The 20,267-nt window shown below is 40.5% G+C and overlaps 1 long non-coding RNA gene and 1 pseudogene across 11 annotated transcripts in view; both read left to right on the top strand.

The window, feature by feature from the left end:
* LOC144381642 (uncharacterized) overlaps positions 1 to 20,267 on the top strand; it is a 201,364-nt gene that overhangs the window by 164,222 nt on the left and 16,875 nt on the right. For 4 of the 11 annotated variants that reach the window (XR_013447290.1, XR_013447289.1, XR_013447285.1 and 1 more), the window contains one exon: positions 15,295 to 15,454. The exons of 2 other annotated variants lie outside the window; for them this stretch is intronic. This is a non-coding gene — a long non-coding RNA (uncharacterized LOC144381642). Of the gene's footprint in view, positions 1 to 2,801; positions 2,884 to 15,294; positions 15,455 to 18,518; positions 18,552 to 20,267 lie in introns of those variants that run through there. 5 more of the 11 variants (XR_013447291.1, XR_013447286.1, XR_013447284.1 and 2 more) reach the window with 3 other exon arrangements.
* Positions 8,046 to 8,705, top strand: LOC118554050 (ras-related protein Rab-3B pseudogene; annotated as a pseudogene).

The following is a 20,267-nucleotide window of genomic DNA, read 5'->3' as shown; positions in this document are numbered from 1 at the left end:
TTTTTCTTTCTACCCACTCTTTCTAGTCTTATTTGCGTTAACCAAAGAGTCAAGATTAAATTACCAATTCTTTTTTTTTTTAAGATTTTTTTTTTTATTAATTTATTTGAGAGAGAGAATGAGATAGAGAGAGAGAGAGCATGAGACGGGCGAGGGTCAGAGGGAGAAGCAGACTCCCCGCTGAGCAGGGAGCCCGATGCGGGACTCGATCCTGGGACTCCAGGATCATGACCTGAGCCGAAGGCAGCCGCTTAACCAACTGAGCCACCCAGGCGCCCCTAAATTACCAATTCTTATATGTTAAGGTTAACAGGTGAAAAGGGGACAGTCTGAATTCATAATATATTAAAAATATGCATAAGAAAAAAACTATGAAATGTACAAATCACAACAGCATGCAAGCATTTGCCTTTTTTTTTTTTTTTTTTTTAAAGATTTTATTTATTCATTTGAGAGAGAATGAGATAGAGAGAGCATGAGAGGGGGGAGGGTCAGAGGGAGAAGCAGACTCCCTGCCGAGCAGGGAGCCCGATGCGGGACTCGATCCCGGGACTCCAGGATCATGACCTGAGCCGAAGGCAGTTGCTTAACCAACTGAGCCACCCAGGCGCCCAAGCATTTGCCTTTTTAGTCTAACGGAGTTAGAATTGGTTTCTTTCATCTCTAATTGCTATATTTTTAAAATATGATGTGAGTATATTATTTTATGATAAAAATGATTCATGTTTTGAAATGTCAGAAGATTAAATTAATAAAATTAGTGTTATCTTTTTAAAGAAGACAGATTAAATTTCTTTTTTTGTAGATGTTCTATTTTTGTAGGGTTTTATAAAAGATACTCCCCAGGTGATATTGAGACAACAGGAATATTGAGTTTCAATTTATAAGAAATGATTAGGTTAGTTTACCAGGGTTTCATTACGAGGATCCTGAAGACTCTGCTGAAGAGCTTAAAAAATACGTAAATAAAAAGATTTTCTCTTAAAATGAGTATAAAAGTTGAAGAAACAACTATTTCTCCCATAATTTTTTTCCTGACTTTGCAGTAGATCAGACCCTGTTTAAATCCTTACTTGGCTGATACCTGCTGTGTTTTACCACAGGCAGGTTACACCCACTGTGGACTTTCCTGTCTTCATCTCTACAGTAATCTCTATCTTGCAAGCCTGTTGCACTCATTGAAAAGAAATATATAAAAAGCACAAACTGCCTCACAGAAAAAAATGCCTGAATATAGTTCATTACAGTTGAAATTCTGAGATCAAAATCTAATGTTCTTTTAATTTTCTAGCACAGTTTACTGATCTAAATCCCTTTTAGTATGTACCATGCAGGGCTGTACACTGTGCTGCCTCATCAAATATTGAAGCCATCAGAATTTTAGTGACACATTTCTCAAAAGAACATACAATAATTTGCATTGCAAAAACACATCATAAAAGAAATGGCATTTAAAAAAAGAAAAAGAAAAGAAAAGAAAGAAAGAAATGGCATTTACTCATGAAGTTGGCAAATACATTTTTTCTGAGAATTCTAACTTCAGTACGATTAAATCTTCAGTGCAGTAAAGATTGGCTTCTCCATAGCACTAGATAAAGCAAGCAAGGAGAGGGCGCCTGGGTGGCTCAGTCGTTAAGCGTCTGCCTTCGGCTCAGGTCATGATCCCAGGGTCCTGGGATCGAGTCCCACATCGGGCTCCCTGCTCCGCGGGAGGCCTGCTTCTCCCTCTCCCACTCCCCCTGCTTGTGTTCCCTCTCTCGCTCTCTCTCTGTCAAATAAATAAATAAAATATTTAAAAAAAAAAAAAAGGCAAGCAAGGAGTCTCTTCCCCCATCCTGACTCCACCTCTGAACTGCCAAGTGGGAGATCCTGGCCCAAATCTTGCCCAGTATTGGCAGTACCTGCCCACCCTCTCTGTGGCCTCAGCACTTCCTTTACTCATGATTTCTCATATTTCACACCTGAGAAGATAGTTGGAACCAGATGATAGATTCTGACTTTGTTTTCATCTCTAAGACTTGATAGTTCTAAAAACATAATTTAAAAGAGTTTTTTGTGGTTTTTTTTGTGTGTGTGTGTGTTTTTTTTTTTTTTTTTTGAGGAAAGCATGGCTGATTGAATAGCTGGAGAAATGAGCAGGTCTTATCTACACTGGATTGTAAAGTCCTTGAGGGTGTGTCTTTCCAGATATACTTCTTGCCATTTTCTGTATTTTTGAAATGAATAATATTAAATTTAAAGCAAAGAAATGTAAATGAAATATCTATTCTGCCATACATAGTGCATAAATTGTACTCCTATGGAAAGCTCACGTTATCAAAAAATTTGTTATAAACATAACTATTTGCATGGGAGAGGGATTAGGATCTAGAGTTTTTTATACACAATTATTATCACTTTCGTTGTTATTACAAACAAAACACAGAATTAGTGTAACAAAAGAAAGCAGAGTTAAATGAGCAGCCAGCCACACAAAGCAGCAATGTATTCCTAGCCTGTGTGAGCCATAGCATTTTCATTTTTCTTATTTTGGTGCTAGTTCTTGATTATAATTGTAGGAAATTTGTGTTATGCAAAACATGTTCTTTAATTAGTCAATTGTCTTTCAAGCAGTTCATGTTAAGAAAACTTGCTCTGAGGAAATAGTATCTCTACTTAATACCCAGGAATGGAAGTGTGGTCCACCTCATTCCAGATCTTTTAAAGGGACCCAGCCCATCTACCCCAACCCCTTTAGAATCCCTGATTTTGAATTTTTGTCCTATTTTGGTTCCATATCTTGGCTCTTGGTCTCCCCACAGACCTCCAGACTGGTATCCTGATTTCAGATTTAGTATCTCAGAAGCCTCTTCAGGACAGAGTTCTCAACCAAGCCAACCGGGGGTAAGAAGAGATCCTCTGTCCCTGAGCATTGGCACAGCGTGTGACATCTGCTGGCCTCTGCCCAGTTCTCACCTCTTCAGAGAGGAATACTGTATAGGTGTGACCAGTAAGTAAGAAACACCCGTTAGCACTCTCAATTCTTTTTCAGCCTCATCTGTGGATGCTCACTGATATGGCTGATGAGAGCAAGACAGATTCTTATGACTTCGGGAGGTTTGATCCAATCTAGTTTGGAAGAAAAGACTAGGATTTCTTCCCATCTGGAGATTCCATAGCCTATTCTTATCAGTGCTTGCAACTATAGAACAAAGTTATTTTGAGCAAGGATTTGTAGTTTACAGCTCGATTCTTTCAGTGTGAATAAGCAGTGCTATTTATAGTTATCTCATTTTATTGCTTTAATTTATGTATCTGCAAGAATCTGTTCTAATTGTGGGTGATTATCAGGAGGGAAATGTGCTCTCATGCACCTCAGGGGATTTGTTTGTGAGCTTCTCGTTTTAAATAGCCCATTTATCCCCCAGTGTGTAGAAAATCAATTTTATGGATCTTCAAACATACATAATAACCATCATGAATAATAAGGTAAATATTAAAGTGATATTAGCACATTACTTGCTTTAATGGTTTTTCTTTTCTAACTGTAAAGTTACCTATGTTTCTACTATGTACTTTCAAGGGTATTTCTAGTGTAATACAATACAAAGAGAGACTTTGACCCTCTCTATGTATTACTAGGAGAATTCAAAATTGGTTAAAAGCACCGATGGGGAGATACAAGGCCTCAAACAACAGAGAAGATCCTCTAAGGCATAGAAATGACAGGACTGGATTTCTGCTAGCTATAGATGACCTTAAGGAAGCATGATATGTCCAAGCAGAGCTCACCAACCCTAACAAGTATTTGATATGTGTCTTTCCAATCCAGCCTTCTCGGTAACATAGAGTTACATTTCTCAACCAAAATTTAGATGAGAAGATTCTTTTTTTTTTTTTTTTTTAAGATTTTATATATTTATTTGACAGAGAGAGACACAGTGAGAGAGGGAACACAAGCAGGGGGAGTGGGAGAGGGAGAAGCAGGCTCCCCGCCGAGCAGGGAGCCCGATACAAGGCTCGATCCCAGGACTCTGCGATCACGACCCGAGCCGAAGGCAGACGCTTAACGACTGAGCCACCCAGGCGCCCCAGATGAGAAGATTCTTTTTCTCAAAACTGGAAATACATTTTTGTTGCTTTACTTATACTGTTCCCCGCAACAGTACCATATTCTCTAATACTCTAGGCCTTTGTATGTTATTTCATCTGACCTTAATGCCATTGTTCACCTATCAAAATCCTACTCCTATTGAAGGATATTAAATGATACCACATCCAAAAAATCTTTTCTGATCAAAATCAACCCTCCCCAGTTAAAATCAACTCCCCTCCATCCTCATTTGCAACTTACTAGTTATTTCATTTTTTTATATCATGACTAGTTGCTATATCAACTTGTTCATTTCTACACTCCTAGAATTCAGATTGTCTCATTTATCTATGCATATCCCACAAAGTCCCTATGTATCTCCTCACATAAGTTGTAAAGGAGAAGTTATATAATTGCTATATGAGCACAATAGAGAGAGATGGGATGAACTAGAATATCCCCCTCATTGTCAGTCCTATCAATGGGAAACTTGGAATCCAAAGAATCTGAGTGAAGCCTGAGCCACCTTCTTGGACAGCTGGTGTGGTGACTCAAATCTTCAAGTTGGGCCCAGTAAAGAAACAAGTGTTTCTTGCCCTCAAAAACAGTGGGTTCCATTTTTCTGAAAAGAGTAAGAAAAAAGCCATGCTAATAGGAGAAATATCCTTTCTTCGATGTGAGTTTAGATTGTGTTGTCTTGCACAAAAAGTAATGCTTACATTGGTGAGGTGTGATTACTTCTAGGTTACCAGCAAGGGAAACCAATTGCAGTTCTCATGGTGGGGAGATGAAACTGGGATTAGAACATCCAATTTCACCCTCATTCAGGGGCCTAGAGTCTGTCCCTCCCCTCCAGAGCTGACTGAACCAGCATCAGTGCCCCGAAGAACACCTTGTCAAAGCCTCTTCCTCCTATGGAAGAGATTTCCCAAGAGAGAGGATGAGCCCCTTAATGAGGAGTAGGGGAAGATGGAGGTGGGGAAAGGACAGTAGGATGTATCTACAGAAGACATCTTTCCTTTAAAGCCCAAGTTGGGAAGGGGCTTTCCTAAGATGGGACAAGGAAATACCTTGGATAGAAACACAACCAGGGTTTCTCTCACACTGCCCTGCTATCCTGGGATTTGACACTCCCATGGAGAAAAACAATAACAACAACAAACCATTTCATGGAGGCTCTATTTATTTCATCAAATAGGGAATGGCAAGCCAAGGGATCGGCAGAGACAGAGCTGGAGGGTACTCTGCCCTCAAGCGGATTACTAGAACTGGTCATACCTGGTTAATGGCAGTAATGAGGAGACCTACTGTCTACAGAAACAAAGAACATGATGAGGTGTAGAGATGGTCACACTGGATTCCCAGACTGTATCCATATGTTAGTAGAAAACATCCTAAAAACAGATAGGAGGGGACAGCAACTCTTTCTGCCCACGGGTCTTGTCCCCGTGCTTTAATAAAATCACCTTTTTGCACCAAAGACGTCTCAAAAATTCTTTCTTGGCCATCGGCTTCAAACCCTAACATCTTTCCTACATCATTAAAGGGCTGTTAATAATCCTACATATTTGTCTGACCTTTCTTCAAGAGAGCTTTAAACTTTTCTACATTTGTCAGTTCCTTGTCCTTACAGCCCTCACCTGAGAGGTGTATAGAGCTAAATCCACCAGTCAAAATCTCTTTCTTTTCCTTTGGGGAACAAAAAAAGGAATTTCTTTTATTTATTAAAATTTTTTTAATTTAAATTCAATTAATTAGCATATAATGTATTATCAGGTTCAGAGGTAGAGGTCAGTGATTAATCAGTTGCATGTAATACCCAGTGCTCCTTACATCACGTGCCCTCCTTAGTGTCCTTCATTCAGTTACCCCATCCCACCCTTCTCCCCTCCAGCAGCCTTCAGTTTGTTTCCTATGCTTAAGAGTCTGGTTTGTCTCCCTCTCTGATTTCGTCTTGTTTTATTTTTTTCCTCTCTTCCCCTATGATCCTCTATTTTGTTTCTTAAATTCCACATATCAGCGAGATCATATGATAATTATCTTCTCTGATTGGCTTATTTTGCTTAGTATAACACCCTCTATTTCCATCCTCGTCATTGCAAATGGCAAGATTTCATTTTTTGATGGCTGAGTAGTATTCCACTACGTATATATACCACATCTTCTTTATCCATTCATGTTGATGGACATCTGGGCTTTTTCCATAGTTTGGCTATTGTGGACATTACTGCTATAAACATTGGGGTGCAGGTGCCCCTTCAGATCACTACATTTGTATCTTTGGGGTAAATACCCAGTAATGCAATTGCTGGGTTGTAGAATAGCTCTATTTTCAACTTTTTGAGGAACCTCCATAATGTTTTCCAGAGTGACTGTACCAGCTTGCATTCCCACCAACAGTGTAAGAGGGTTCCCCTTTCTCTGCATCCTCGCCAACATCTGTCATTTCCTGACTTGTTAATTTTAGCCATTCTGACTGATGCGAGGTGGTATCTCATTGTGATGAGTGATGTTGAGCATTTTTTTCATGTGTCTGTTGGCCATTTGTATGTCTTCTTTGGAGAAATGTCTGTTCATATCTTCTGCCCATTTCTTGATCGGATTATTTGTTCTTTGGGTGTTGAGTTTGATAAGTTCTTTATAGATTTTTGGATACTAGCTCTTTATCTGATATGTCCAAGAACCCAGTGCTGAGCATAAGGAGAGATTGCAGGTGGAGAAGTAGGGCACCTGCTACTCAAATAGGACTATGGGACCAAGTGCTAGATTATGGGGTTCAGATCCAAAGTGTTCTAGGAAAGGTGGCAGGTTTGAGAGAGCTGGGATCTCAGGGAAGGCCTGGCACATAAGTAAATACTTGCTGAATGGATGAGTGAGCAAATAAATAAAGGATCAAGGCTTTAAGGGATTTGGAACAATAATGACTTATGTTCACAGCTGTGTGGGACTTACCAGTTTATTAAGGTCTTACTTATTTTTATCTCATTTGAGTCCTATAACAGCCCTGTAAGAAAAGCAGGGCAGAAATTGTCCTTTCCATTTTCCAGATAATGAGATTGAGTCCCAGAGGGATGATGTAACTTTTATTAATCCAGCACACATTTACTGAGTGCTGATTATGTACTAGGACTTGCGCTAGAGGCTAGAGATGCAGAAATGAAGTACATTAGGTCCAAGATGCTTGGTCTGACGGAGGAGCTGGAAGAGTAAACAGTTGTGAAATGATACCAGTGCTGTTAGTGTGCTCAGGGGGTGTAGAGGCAGGAGGGCATGTATACCTCTGCCATGCACAGGGAAGGTGAGACTGCATTTGGGTCTATAAGGGTGAAGAGGAGTTTATTAGAAGAGTGTTGTGAACAGAAAGAATACATGTCTAAAGGGACAAAGCAAGAAATAACATGGCATATTTAAAGTGTAATTTGGTATAAAAGTGGCACAGGTTGGTAAGGAGAAGGCTTAGGGGAGGATAAAGTTTAGAGAGTTTATTCTTTGGTTAGTTGGTTCTTTGTCAAGTTAAACAGTTTGGGCTTGATCATTAGAGCCATGGGGAGCCATGAACATTTTTGAAACAGGAATGATAGCCCTGTGCTGAGCCTTTCCTGGAGTATTCATGTGTTTACTGTTTTGGCTTTTTCTTTTCAAAATTCAGCTCAGGAGCTGCCTCCTATGGTAGACTCTCTTGACCATCATGCCTTCAAATTGGGTTAGATATCAGATGTTTCTTGTGGGCTTCCTGGGCCAAGGCTTCCCTCCATCTTATGACTTGTCTACTGACTTGTTACCCCGTGTTTACATGCTTTTTCACTCTAATCTGTGGCCACTCAGAGGTCATACACCATTTCTGATTCATATTTGTAGTCCCTATACCCAGCACAGGGCTTGACCCAGAGCAACGTGCTCAGTAAGTATTTGCAGAAGGAATGAATGGGAAGAACTGGGTTCCACCCCAATCCTGAGACAACATTTGGAGCAGATGGCTTCAGTGACTGATAGTAAAGCTGGAGTCAAAGATGCTTCCGACCAGAATTTTGACTGCATGTTCAAACTGCTCATCATCGGCAACAGCAGCATTGGCAAAACTTCCTTCCTCTTCCGCTATGCTGATGACACCTTTACCCCAGCCTTCGTCAGCACTGTGGGCATTGACTTCAAGGTGAAGACAGTCTACAGCCATGAAAAACGAGTGGAGCTGCAGATCTGGGACACAGCTGGACAAGAGCGGTACCAGACCATCACCACAGCCTATTACCATGGGGCCATGGGCTTCATTCTGATGTATGACATTACCAATGAGGATTCCTTCAATGCTGTCCAAGATTGGGCTACTCAGATCAAGACCTACTCCTGGGACAATGCACAGGTTATCCTGGTTGGGCACAAGTGTGACATGGAGGAAGAGAGGGCTGTTCCCGCCGAGAAGGGCTGGCTCCTTGCAGAGCAGCTTGGGTTTGACTTCTTTAAAGCCAGCGCCAAGGAGAACATCAGTGTGAGGCAGGCCTTCGAGTGGCTGGTAGATGCCATTAGTGACAAGATGTCTGATTCGCTGGACACGGACCCCTCCATGCTGGGCACCTCCAAGAACACCCGTCTCTCAGACACCCCACCGCTGCTGCAGCGGAACTGCTCGTGTTAGATTTTGCATCTCTACTAAGTTATCCCTGATTACCTGCCATGACTGGAGGATCAGCCTGTGCCTGGGATTGCATGCAAGAGACAGGCCCATGAGATACGAATACTGTTAAGTGATGTTTTTGAAGGCCTTCATCCCTTATATGAAGTAGGCAAAACTCAAATTTATTCATTCATATTTACTCATTCAATAAATGTCTAGTATGTGTCAGGAAAAAAAAAGATAGGAGGGGCCTCATCATTCTCTGGTGATGAATAATAGGGATTCTGATATGAAATTTCCCTTTAGACTTTCATAGCTGGAGGCTCAGGGTAGATGAGTAGAGATTTAGGGTACCATAAGTGGAATCTTTGCTGAAATAAATCATTTACATAGAGAAAGAAGGCAAAAAATATACTCATGTATCTTCTCACTATATAGGGAAGATAATATAAGCATAACCTAACAAAGATATCACAAATTCAAGCCAATATTCTTTAAATATTGTTCCATATGTGTTTAATAGGGTTGGGGATAAACTGATATTTTATTAACAAAAGCTGTATACTTCTTTATGTTCAAAAGAATTTATTTATTACATAACCTGAATGTAGCACATTTTCACTTTTCAGTTTTTCCATCACTGCTGTCACTAATATCAATCCAACTTTATTTTGCTGAACCCATTGGAATTTGCTTCATTTGGAAAAGAATACTGTTCCAGTTTCAATTAGCTTTCAGTTATAGAATCTTAAAGTAATTATCTGACCCAGCAGTAATTATCTGACCCAGCAGACAGCCAAAACTGTTCTATTGAATATTTTCAAATCACAATCAGAAAATGAAATGTATTCTGTGCAAAATACTTAAAAAAAACAAGAGAAAGACACCTTCTTCAGGGATTTAGTCCTATAGCCCAAAGTCAAGACTAAAATAATTTGGCCAAAAGATCCAACTTACCTATACTATAGTTCTCTCTCTGTCCCTCTGTCTTTCTCTTCTTCCAGTTTTATTCTGCAGTTTTTTGAAGTAGGAAACTTCCTATTAAGTGCTCAAAATGTAGGTAATAAAACAAATCACTTGTTTCCAGTAGACAGCATCATGCCTTGCCATATTTGGTGTCATAATTTTATTTTATTTATTTTTTAAAGATTATCAATTTAAGAGAGAGAGAGGGAGGGAGAATGCGCACAGGGGGAAGGGCAAAGGAGAGAGAGTCTTAACCAGACTCCATGCTGAGCCCAGAACCCCACACAGGGCCTGATCCCACCACCTTGAGATCATGACCTGAACCAAAACCAAGAGTTGGACGCTTAACCGTCTGCACCACCCAAGCACCCCTGGTGACATAATTTTAGCTGGTTGAGACTTCAGGAAACCATCCGCTGATCTCATGTTTGGTATCCAACTTAAAATTGCAGTATACAATAGGCATTTGTATGTTGCAAGATACTCACTAGAGATTGTTTGATATTTCTACTCAAGAACACCAAAGGAGCAGAACAACTTACATTTAACCTGTTAAGCAATTAATCATCACCATATTCCCAATTTGTTCCAGTGTGTCTATGTGAATTCCTATAGACTAGAGTCCCAGGACAATCAATAGGCTAGTTACCTTTTAAACCAGGTCTGAGTTTAAAAGAATTCCTTTTGTGGGAAATCCTGTAGGACTCAATAATTAAACAGTTCGTTGGTTTCTTTCAGAGAACATTGCTATGAAATTATTTGAAACTGGCCGTTTCACTATTTGTGATGTCATCAGTCACTAGTTGGGCTGAAGGTCTAGCTTTTTTTTTGTTCTGTAGTGACATGTTTAGTTTACATGGATACTATTAATGTCTTCTCCCTGTTCCTAGAAAAAAAGATAGTTATAATTCAATGAGTCTTTTAGTCTGTTTTATTAGGAAGTTTGTAAAATTCAGAAAACAAGAAATTTCCTCTGGAAAACAATGTTAGTTTTCTAGGGCTGCTGTAACAAAGTACCACAAACCCAGTGGCTTAGCCAACAGAAATTAATTTTCTTACAATTCTAGAGGCTAAAAGTCCAAGATCAAAGTGTCAGCAGAGCTGGTTCCCTCTGAGGGCTGTGAAGGAAGGATCTGTTCCAGCCTCCCTCCCCATCATCTTGTAGTTGGCCACCTTCTCTGTCTCCTGCCCTCTGTGTGTGTCCGTGCCTCAATTTCCTCTTTCTATAAGGGCAGCAATCGTATTAGATTAGGGCCCACTCATCACCCCATTTCAATTTAATTAGCTCTTTAAAGACCCTGTCTCCAAATATGGTTACATTCTGAAGTACCGGGGAGTTAAAACTTCAACCTATGAATTTTTAGGGGGATAGAATTCACCCTGTAACATCTGGAAATGAACTTTTGAGTCAGGGCTGCACATGGGCTCTCCAGCAAAGTGAGTCCCAAGTAAGTGGTATTCCCAAACCATGCCAGCACCCGGCTTGACATGCACCCCGGGCTTGCTTTCTTCTTCTCCTCTTCAGCTTCAGCTTCATGACATCTGCTCCCCAGAAGGCTGCAGGGAGAAGGCTCACGGTATAGCCACCAGCCTATGAGATCTCCAGAGTCTTTGTCCAGGGGGTAGGGTCTGCTCCCACAGCTGCCGGTCTCTGGGGTGTCTTGGCCATGCTCCAACCACACTTGTCAGCTGGGATCCTGAAGCAGCTCTGGCCGTACTCCAAATCTCACAAATTCTTCTTGACTAACTCACTCAGCTCCAGCCTCCAGCTCCTCACTGCACAGAGGACCTCAAATCAGGCCAAGGGATTTAGAAGAGAGACTTCACTCTGCCCTTTCCAGCGTTCTCCTCCCTCCACCTCAGCCCATCTATCCTACAAAATGTCCTCTCTCCTATCACAGTTTCAGGACAAGGACTTTAACCCAGAAGAATGGAAACAAGCAACCTCTGGTATATGAATGTCCGTGTGCATGGTGAGAGTGAGCAGGATGGGTGGGTGGTGACACACTGGGCCAGTGGTGAGGAGGTACATCATGTATGTATTGGTGATTTTAGCACCGGATTTAATTTTTTTTTTTTTATAACTTTTTTTTTTTTTTTAAGATTTTATTTATTTATTTGAGAGAGAGAGAGCACATGAGAGGGGGGAGGGTCAGAGGGAGAAGCAGACTCCCTGCTGAGCAGGGAGCCCGATGCGGGACTTGATCCCGGGACTCCAAGATCATGACCTGAGCCGAAGGCAGTCGCTTAACCAACTGAGCCACCCAGGAGCCCCGGATTTAATTTTTTAATACTGGCTCTTTGAATGATCAGCCTGTAGCCATCTACAGATATGGTGAGATAAAGAGAATCATAGAATCTTAAATAGAGAGTTATAAGAAATATTCAAGATACTTCTACCAGTGTCTTTATAGTTTAAGTGAAAAAAATTGGGGCACAGAAATACTGCATCCAAGATTATATAATAGTTCATTAACTTTTATAAGTCTGAGAGCTAACATATATGTAATAATCTGATGCTATGAATTATAACTGTGTAAAGAGTTTCATATGAAAGCACTTTGGAATATATGCCCAGTCTAGGACATTCCCCTAAAATATCCCCACCACCTAGAGTAGATGAATCTCCACTCCTCTTTCCACAGTTGGTTGAACTGGTGTATACACTTGACTCAGGCTAAGCCAATTAGAATCCCTTCCGTGGCAATTTGGAATTGGACTTGGAGATAGCAGCAATCTATGTGACCCTGTGACAAGGTCAAGTTCTCCACTATCCATCCAGTAATAGCCAAGTACTGGGCCAGTGGCATCCTTTGCCCACTACCACTACCTGCCCCTGAGGTCAGGGCCCACCTTCTGTGGTGGAAAGCTTAGGGATGTCCTGCTCTGTTGGAAAGGCCAATTATGAATGTGGAGAGATCAGATGGATGTCCTCAAATTCCTGAGCCCAGGAGGGCCCCTTCTGCTGGATGGGCTGAGGTGAGGTGATGTGCTCACTGCCATCAGCGGAAGGGCCTCTAAAGGTAGCACAGCAACTACGCCCAGCTAATTGTGGCTCCTTGGCACAAAGGACCATGGCGAGCGTGGGCTTACTCCAGTAGTGACCCATGACCTGCAGGCCAGCTGGGTTCCCCCAGCTGGCTCCCAACCCTGGTGTAAGGTACTCATGGCCTCTCTAGACCAACTCTGCCTCCATCCACATGGCTCCCCCAAGGTCCTGCTCCCTTCTCCCTGGCTCCACTGATCTCACCTCCTTTCTTCCCGGGAAGGGGGTAATTACAGTCATGGTTTTCTTCCAGTCTCTTTCCTATGTATTATTATTAGAACATAAATTCTATGCCCTACTTCCTTAAAGGCCTTTCCTTCCAATTCTCACAATGCTTTTCTCCCCTCAACAAAAACTCACCTCATTCAGATCAAGGCTTTGGCTTCTATGCATGTGTGAGGGCAGGGAATATATGGGAAATCTCTGTAAGTTCCCTTTGATTTGGCTGTGAACCTTAAATGGCTCTTAAAAAAAAAAAAAAAAGCTTGGCTTCCAGAACTATTGTTTCTGATAGACTCTTATAAAAGAACCTCTTTTTTAAATAAGAAAAAAAAAAAAAAAGCACTGACTGTTTCTTTATATTTGCATACTGGCTGGAACCTCCCTAATTCTCCTTAGTCAATGTGGATGGCTCTGGGGGAGCAGAAGGAAATACAAAACAGAAACAAACTCACAGATTCATATTTCAAGAAATCACCTCACTAAGTAGGTAAACTCACTATTTTTGGCAGTCCTATTCCACCTTGTGAATTAGAAGCAGGTAAAAGCCAGTTGTCAGGGACAATACTGAAAGATAGTGAGGAGAGGATGATGGGGGTTCCCGACACTTTTTAGCTTCCCAGTTTCTGCCCAACTAGAACCCTTTTATCCTCATATCCTTAAACATCACTGTATTTCTAAAATAAATTTCTAATTTTTCTTCAGCTAGCTCAAGTGAGCTTATATATTTAGCAACCAAAATGGTGCTAATGAATACAGTTTTATAGTTTCAAAGCTAATCTACATTTTCCTGTCTTGAAAAAAAAAACACTATAGACAATAATGGTGGTTAAATGGCCCAAAACTTTTAATTATGAAAATCTGTATTATTTATTGCAACTCTGTAGTTAATATTTTCTTGATAAGGATATCAGAATGTGGTTGCAACATACAATCTTATGTGTTGGTATGCATCTGGAAAAAGATGTGGACAAGATAATATACTAGCTCCCGTATGCCAACTGGTAGTTGCTGGCCTCGGATGTCTTCTCCTGCTAAGGGCTTCCTCTGAGCATTGAGGATTAGCAAGAAGAGACTGGACCTTGGGAGCAAGAGGCAGTGTTCCATCCTCAGTCACTACAGGATGCTCTGATGTTGTTGACTACCTTGCCTTGCTTTGAGGTCTGCCATATCCTAGGGATGCAAGTTGTTTCCTTTCCGTATTGTGTTCTCACTGTCTGTCCCTTTCCTTTTAGGGAAACTGTGCACGCCCCCTTCTTGGGAATTTTGGTCCCATGGCTCCTTCTAAGCAAACAGTGATGTGACCCAACTTCTCACAGCTCGCTGGAAGGTGTCCCTGCCTTAAGCTGGAGCGATCACATTCTCTCAGTAGGGAATTTGGAACTGGGCTTTCCAGACTCTCATCCGTCCTGGTTGAAGTCTGGACAGAAAGTCATTGTCAGGCTGAGCCAGGCAGCCATGAGCAGCCTGAAGCAGCCGCTGCTGGTCTGACAGACATGCAGAGGGAAGGGCAGAGTGGGAAGCCTTCAGCTTCAGTGATACAGGAAGAGAGAATAACTTTCGCTTCTAAATCCCCAGCTTCTTGGGCTCCAGTTCTTCCCAAAGCTGCACTGACCTCCTGTCCTGGGTTCCTTGAGACATCCTTGTATCCTCCCAAAAAAACTTTCTGTGTACTTAAACTGATTTGAATGAGCTCAATAAAGAGCTCACTGTAGGGGCCAGTCATCGTATAAGATAGAGTATGTAGCCTGCCACCCATTCACCTGATTCTCAAAACAGGGAATAGCAAATAAAAAGAAGATAATCCAAGTTTGTTTTTTCCCTTCCCATGTATTTTTTCAAGCAGAGAGATGTATTTCAATTTCTTGAATTTGCTTTTCAATATGAAGAGAGATTTAAGAACTTGTTTTACCAAGTGCCATTTTATTTTCATTGTAGGCCTAGATGTGAGAGCCAAAAGATATGAGATGATAGATTCAGGAGTTCTCATTTTAAATAATATTGAGGCCATCAGATCCTTTTCCTCACAAATTTCAACTATTTGTGGGGTGACCTAGTACCAGAAATCTCCTACCATTTGTAGGATTCAGGTTGAACTCTAATGAATAAAAAAGCTACCTGGAAATGAAATGCCATCCTTGTCCAAAATAGATGCGGACAGCTTGACTGTAGCCTTCTAGATGATTAAATCTAGAAGAGATCAAGGAGGTTAGGGCTTCTTAACCTGGAGTCCATTATATATTGGGTGAGGCTATGAGTCCACTGAAATGTATGCAAAAGGTCTGTATATATTATGAGGAGGGGATCAATAGACTTCATCAGATTATCAAAGGGCACATGTTACTGGAAACCTGTGAAAGTCCAACCTTTTTTTTACAGATGAGGAATGACAGCATCGCAAAGACGTGACCCAGTAAGCCACATCTAAAGACAATGGCAGAGCCCAGGACTGGAATCCTGACGTCCTGAACCTCAGTCAATGTTCTTTTGCTGCGGACAGCAGCTCCTCAATGCTCAAATAAAAAAGCCCCTTCATTAATTTCTTTAAAGCCCTTTATTTTTTTAAGTAGGATTGTAACAAGTAAAGCATGTCCTTTAATGGAAAGAAGAGTTGCAGATTCCAAGAATTTCTTTCCTCAGTAACTATTAGCAATAACAGACATTGTAAGATAGCATCATAGATTCTCGGGATACTCATGGAATCAGGTAAGGCAGCATCTGTTCCTCGTAAATAAGACTGACAATTTTAGAGCACCTTTGTGTTTTTTTACATGCCATAATCCCACAACAACCTTGGAATTTGGAGAATATCTCTTATGATTTACATTTTACAAATGAGCAGACTGAAGGTCAAAAAGCTTTAATGACTCGCTTAAACGTCTCATCGCCTGAAGATAAAACCAGTTATAAAACGGAGGCTTTTTGACGCCCAGTCCTTTGATCTGTAGCACTTGGCTTTGAACTGCCAAAGTGTACCGCTCTGGATGAGGGAAATGTAGCTTTAGATCTGAGATATAAAGTGATGTGTTGGTGGCGGTCAAATAAATGGTAGATGCACCAGGACTCAAGTTAATGTTTTTTGAATTGTCTCTAACCACTAATAAGAAGTAAGAAGCTTTTTGTTTGGGGAAGTAACACAAGTCTTCCCTAGTGGAGAAGCAAAGTGGTACAGGAGAAAGAGCGCTAGACCAGGGAGGGTCTTGTCCCAGCTCTGTCACTTAGAGGCTGGGAGACTGTTAACAAGTCACTTAACAGGGAGACCTGGGTTCATTTGGAGAACAGGACATGTGCTCTCAACATTCTATACTCTTTCAATAGGAAAGGTTCCTTAGACTCTTCCATCTGTGTGTATCACCACCCATATGGTAGCATTTACCTTATTAGAATTCTGGTGCCCCACTTGCAGTCAAACAAACATAAAATGGACATCTTGTGAGAGGTTTTGAGAGAATCAAGTGAATTTTTAAAGCTACTTTTGTTAAGTTAAAGACAGCAAATTTCAAAGAATGAGGCTAATTTCCTTAACTCAGAGGTTTTTTAATAAAAGTTAATGACTTTGTAGACTACTAAAATTTGAATTTTTATAGGTCTTTACTCTTGATTCTCATGTTCTTTGAGTTGGGGCAGGCCTGTCTTCCCAAACTGCCAGGATGTGGTGGGGCACATACACCTTGTTAGCTCTGCTGTGCACGCATCCACTCCCTTTGGTGGCAGAAGCAAAGAGCAGATGTATCAAGTTGCCTGTCATGGAATTAAAGTCATCAGAGTTCATCATTTCTGTGAGATCAGGGAGAGTATGAACTTCAGCTACTAGAGTGTTCTAATCCTACCTCAAAGCCGCCTTTAGCATGAGGAAAACAAGTACATTCTAGAGGTTGAAACATATTTCAAATCTTTAAAGATATATTCATTGGTGAATTGTTACTGTCTTCTTCTAAACATTCTCTTCATTCTTGATTTTTGCTGTTTCTGAAGGCTTAAAAACTGTACATAAGCAGTGATAAAATAAAAGTAGTGTTTTAAAACAAACACAAGATTATTATAAATAGCCAAATGATTGTGATGGTGGCCTGGCATCATGGGTTGAGAATCATCAGTATTTTACTATTAAAAGGTAATTTTACTGAAACACATAGAAAACCAAAGAAAACAGAACAAATGTTGTCTTTTACACAAATCTGTTCTGCTGTAAAGTTTGGTGTTCCCAATGAGATGTTATAGGATCCTACTTTAGTCTTTTGAGATGCAGACTATTGACAGGAGCTGGGATGAGGAGCTTAAGGATTCTAGGTGCACTGAGTTCTGGAGCACTTGACCTGAGCTCCAGACTTTTCAATGGCTAGACTTTTGTTTCCAAGTAAATCCTAAATAGCTCTACTAAGACCAACTGAGGCCTTCAAACTCAACACATCTAACAGAGCTCCCTGTGGAAGGCAGCTCCCACAATGGCCCGCAGTGATATCCGTTTTTTGGTATTCATGCTCTTGAGTGAAGACAGAGAATGGATCTGGGTGGTGGGCAGTTTGTGGTTCTTACTCTTTGCATTTGTTCAGAATAATGCTGTTTAGGTCATGAATGTTTGGAGTTCAGGAATCGTACCTTAATTTGTTCTTATGTTCTTAGATGTGCCTTAAAAATGTCAGTGATGATCATTTTTGTTGTATTTAGAAAACCCATGAGTTTCAAAAAAACATTTTAACAAAACATGATTTCTCTATCTTAAAAAAAGACCTTCAATTTAAGAAATAAAGTACAATACTCATATATTTGATTTTGAATTTATCTTAAGCCATCAAGGCCCATGCTGCTGCTTCTTCAACCCTTCCATGTTTGTCTCATTAGAAGCCGGCACATCGGCTCACATAAAGGAGCCGGAGGCAACCTGTGTTTTTTAAATGTACAGTCTAATTTCCTTCCTCCTTAGGGACAGAAACCAAAGCAGAAGCAATTATCACCTGTAAACTAATTCCTTCTCTAGGTATCAGTGAGTTCCTAAATCTCTTGGAGCAGTTTTTCCTTTCATAAAACAAGGAAAATAATGCCAAACTTGCAGGGTGTGAAAAGGACTAATTAGGTCACAACTGCAAGCTTTAAGTGAAAGTACTATTTCCAGAATTTTTGCACTCAGTTCAGGAAAGGAGAATGGGCTAGATTTCACAATTGTAAAATTAGCTTTTTCTCTTTGTAATTAATAATTTGTGGGTGAAATTTGGAGATGTAAATGGAGTTAAATGAACCCTGGTTCCAAATCTAGCAAATTTGTTTTTCTCTGAATCCCTGTCTCTCCTCCCTCTGAACACATTGAAAACACACCTTAACCTTTCATCATGGTGTTAAGATTTATTTGTGGATTATCAGCTTATCTATATAACAAACTTTGCTCTTGGTGGAGTCTCTCTAGGAAAATGATTTCAAATTCTCAAAAGTCCTTAACTCTAGCTTGGACTTTTTATATTATCTTTTTTTTGCTATTTCTTGCTGCCTACATGGCAGCCCTACTCACATGTACCTACAACTCCAAAACAGAACGTGTGTGAAACAAAGTATTATCGAACACTGAACTCTTTTCTTTCCTAAGTTTGCTACTCCTTTTCTTTTCCCAGGGTCAGAGGCATTGGATAATCTCCATCCAACTGGTATGTTCCTTTCTGATGAGCCATTTAGTCTGTTATCAAGTCCTGCTGCTTTATCATCAATGATCTTGATCGCTGTCTTCCTCTATTATGTCCCTCAAGGGAAGGGACAATGTCTTAAGATCTTTGTGTTCCCAGTTCCTAACATTGTGCCTGGATATTTTCAAGCAGATGGTTTAACAAGTGTTTGCTGAGTGAATGAATTATTGCACGATTGGGTAGCCATCATTCTTGTTCCCCTTGGTCCTTATTCTCACTGCTCCCTTTGGCCACCTGAGTGTTGGACACTGCAGCAATATCCTAGTCACTACTTCCCTACCTCAGTGCCAGATTCCAGCCCTCAACACCTTATTTTAAAGATCCAATTTGTATTACTTTGCTCTTGTGTTCCAAACATTTTTGGACTTTCACTACCCTCCTGAAAAGCTTCTAATTACATCCCAAATAAAGGAGAACTTCATAGAAGTTTCAAAAGATTTCATTTAATGGACATTCTCTTTTCTAGATGTTTCATCTCTAATGAAATTTTTGCTTGAATTCTTTGCTCTAGTCCATTACATTTCCCAATGGTACTTGAATGTGACGTTCCTGCTCCCCAACCCGGGCCTGGCCCAGGCAATGCAATGTCCTTTTACTTCTCTGCTTAAATACCCGCCTTCAGAATGGCTTGATATTTACTTCCTTTAGGAAGCTTCTGCTGGAATCTGGACCACTAACAAGTAACCAGCTGATCAGTACTCATAGCCTAGTTGTCTCTATGTGTTTAGTTAAGCTTCATCTGCACTTTAAAGTGTTTACTGTGCTAGAATGCAAAACGCTTACAAAAGTGAAGGCCAGACACCTGGCTCAAAGGAAATTTGACAGGATAGGGTGCATGTGGACTTTGCAATCAAACAGACTGGCCCACGTTACTAGGAGCTCCTAACAGTGTAATCTGCAAAATGGGTTAATAATTACCTCCTGGAGTTGCAGAGGATTAAATGTATAGCAGTTGGCCCAGGGCTGGGAAATGGTAAATTTGACATACGGCAGTAACACAATAACCACTGGAGTAAGACTATAAGCCTCAATTTGAGATCTTTTGCTTTCCAAAGCAGAACTAGTTGTCTTTTTAATAAGGGAACACAGGAGAAAGTGATTTATTTGTTTAAAGTCTTGGGAAATGAGATCTTTCTTCTCACCTTTAAATATTACAACATATTAATTTTTGATTCTCTGAATAAATTAGGTAACCTCAAATTTATCTCACATTGAAATGCTAATTTTTAAAATACGTGCAAATTGCCTTTTTAATACCCTAAAAATTGAAGTACCTGGCTATCTCTGTGGTTATCTTTTTCATTATACAAACTGTCTTTTGTCTTCTCATAAAAAATCAAAGATGTGGTCCAATCTGAGAGTTAAGCCAATGCATGCAAAAAAATTCAATCAATATATGGACACGTTCTCATGACAGAAAAACTGGCTGAATTCGGAAAGGAAAAGGACGACCTAGTCCGTTTTAACTGTTGATGGAAAACATCCTTATATTATGTCGTTGGGGACCTGAAGGTGGAAAGAGTGTGCTTTTTAAAAAACATTAACTAAAATGATGAGGCTCTGAAGGGCCCTACAGTATAATATGCTACCAAAGAAATCACAGTCTTCTGGGAAGGACGATAAATAGCAGGGGGTGGGGCTAGACCACAGGTGTCTGGTTTAACAGTTCACAGTTGAGGG

This window comes from Halichoerus grypus, chromosome 4 (genome assembly GCF_964656455.1).
Source record: "Halichoerus grypus chromosome 4, mHalGry1.hap1.1, whole genome shotgun sequence".
Taxonomy (NCBI): Eukaryota; Metazoa; Chordata; class Mammalia; order Carnivora; family Phocidae; genus Halichoerus; species Halichoerus grypus.
Note: the sequence above shows the minus strand (reverse complement) of the source record. Positions and strands in the feature narration are given on the sequence as shown.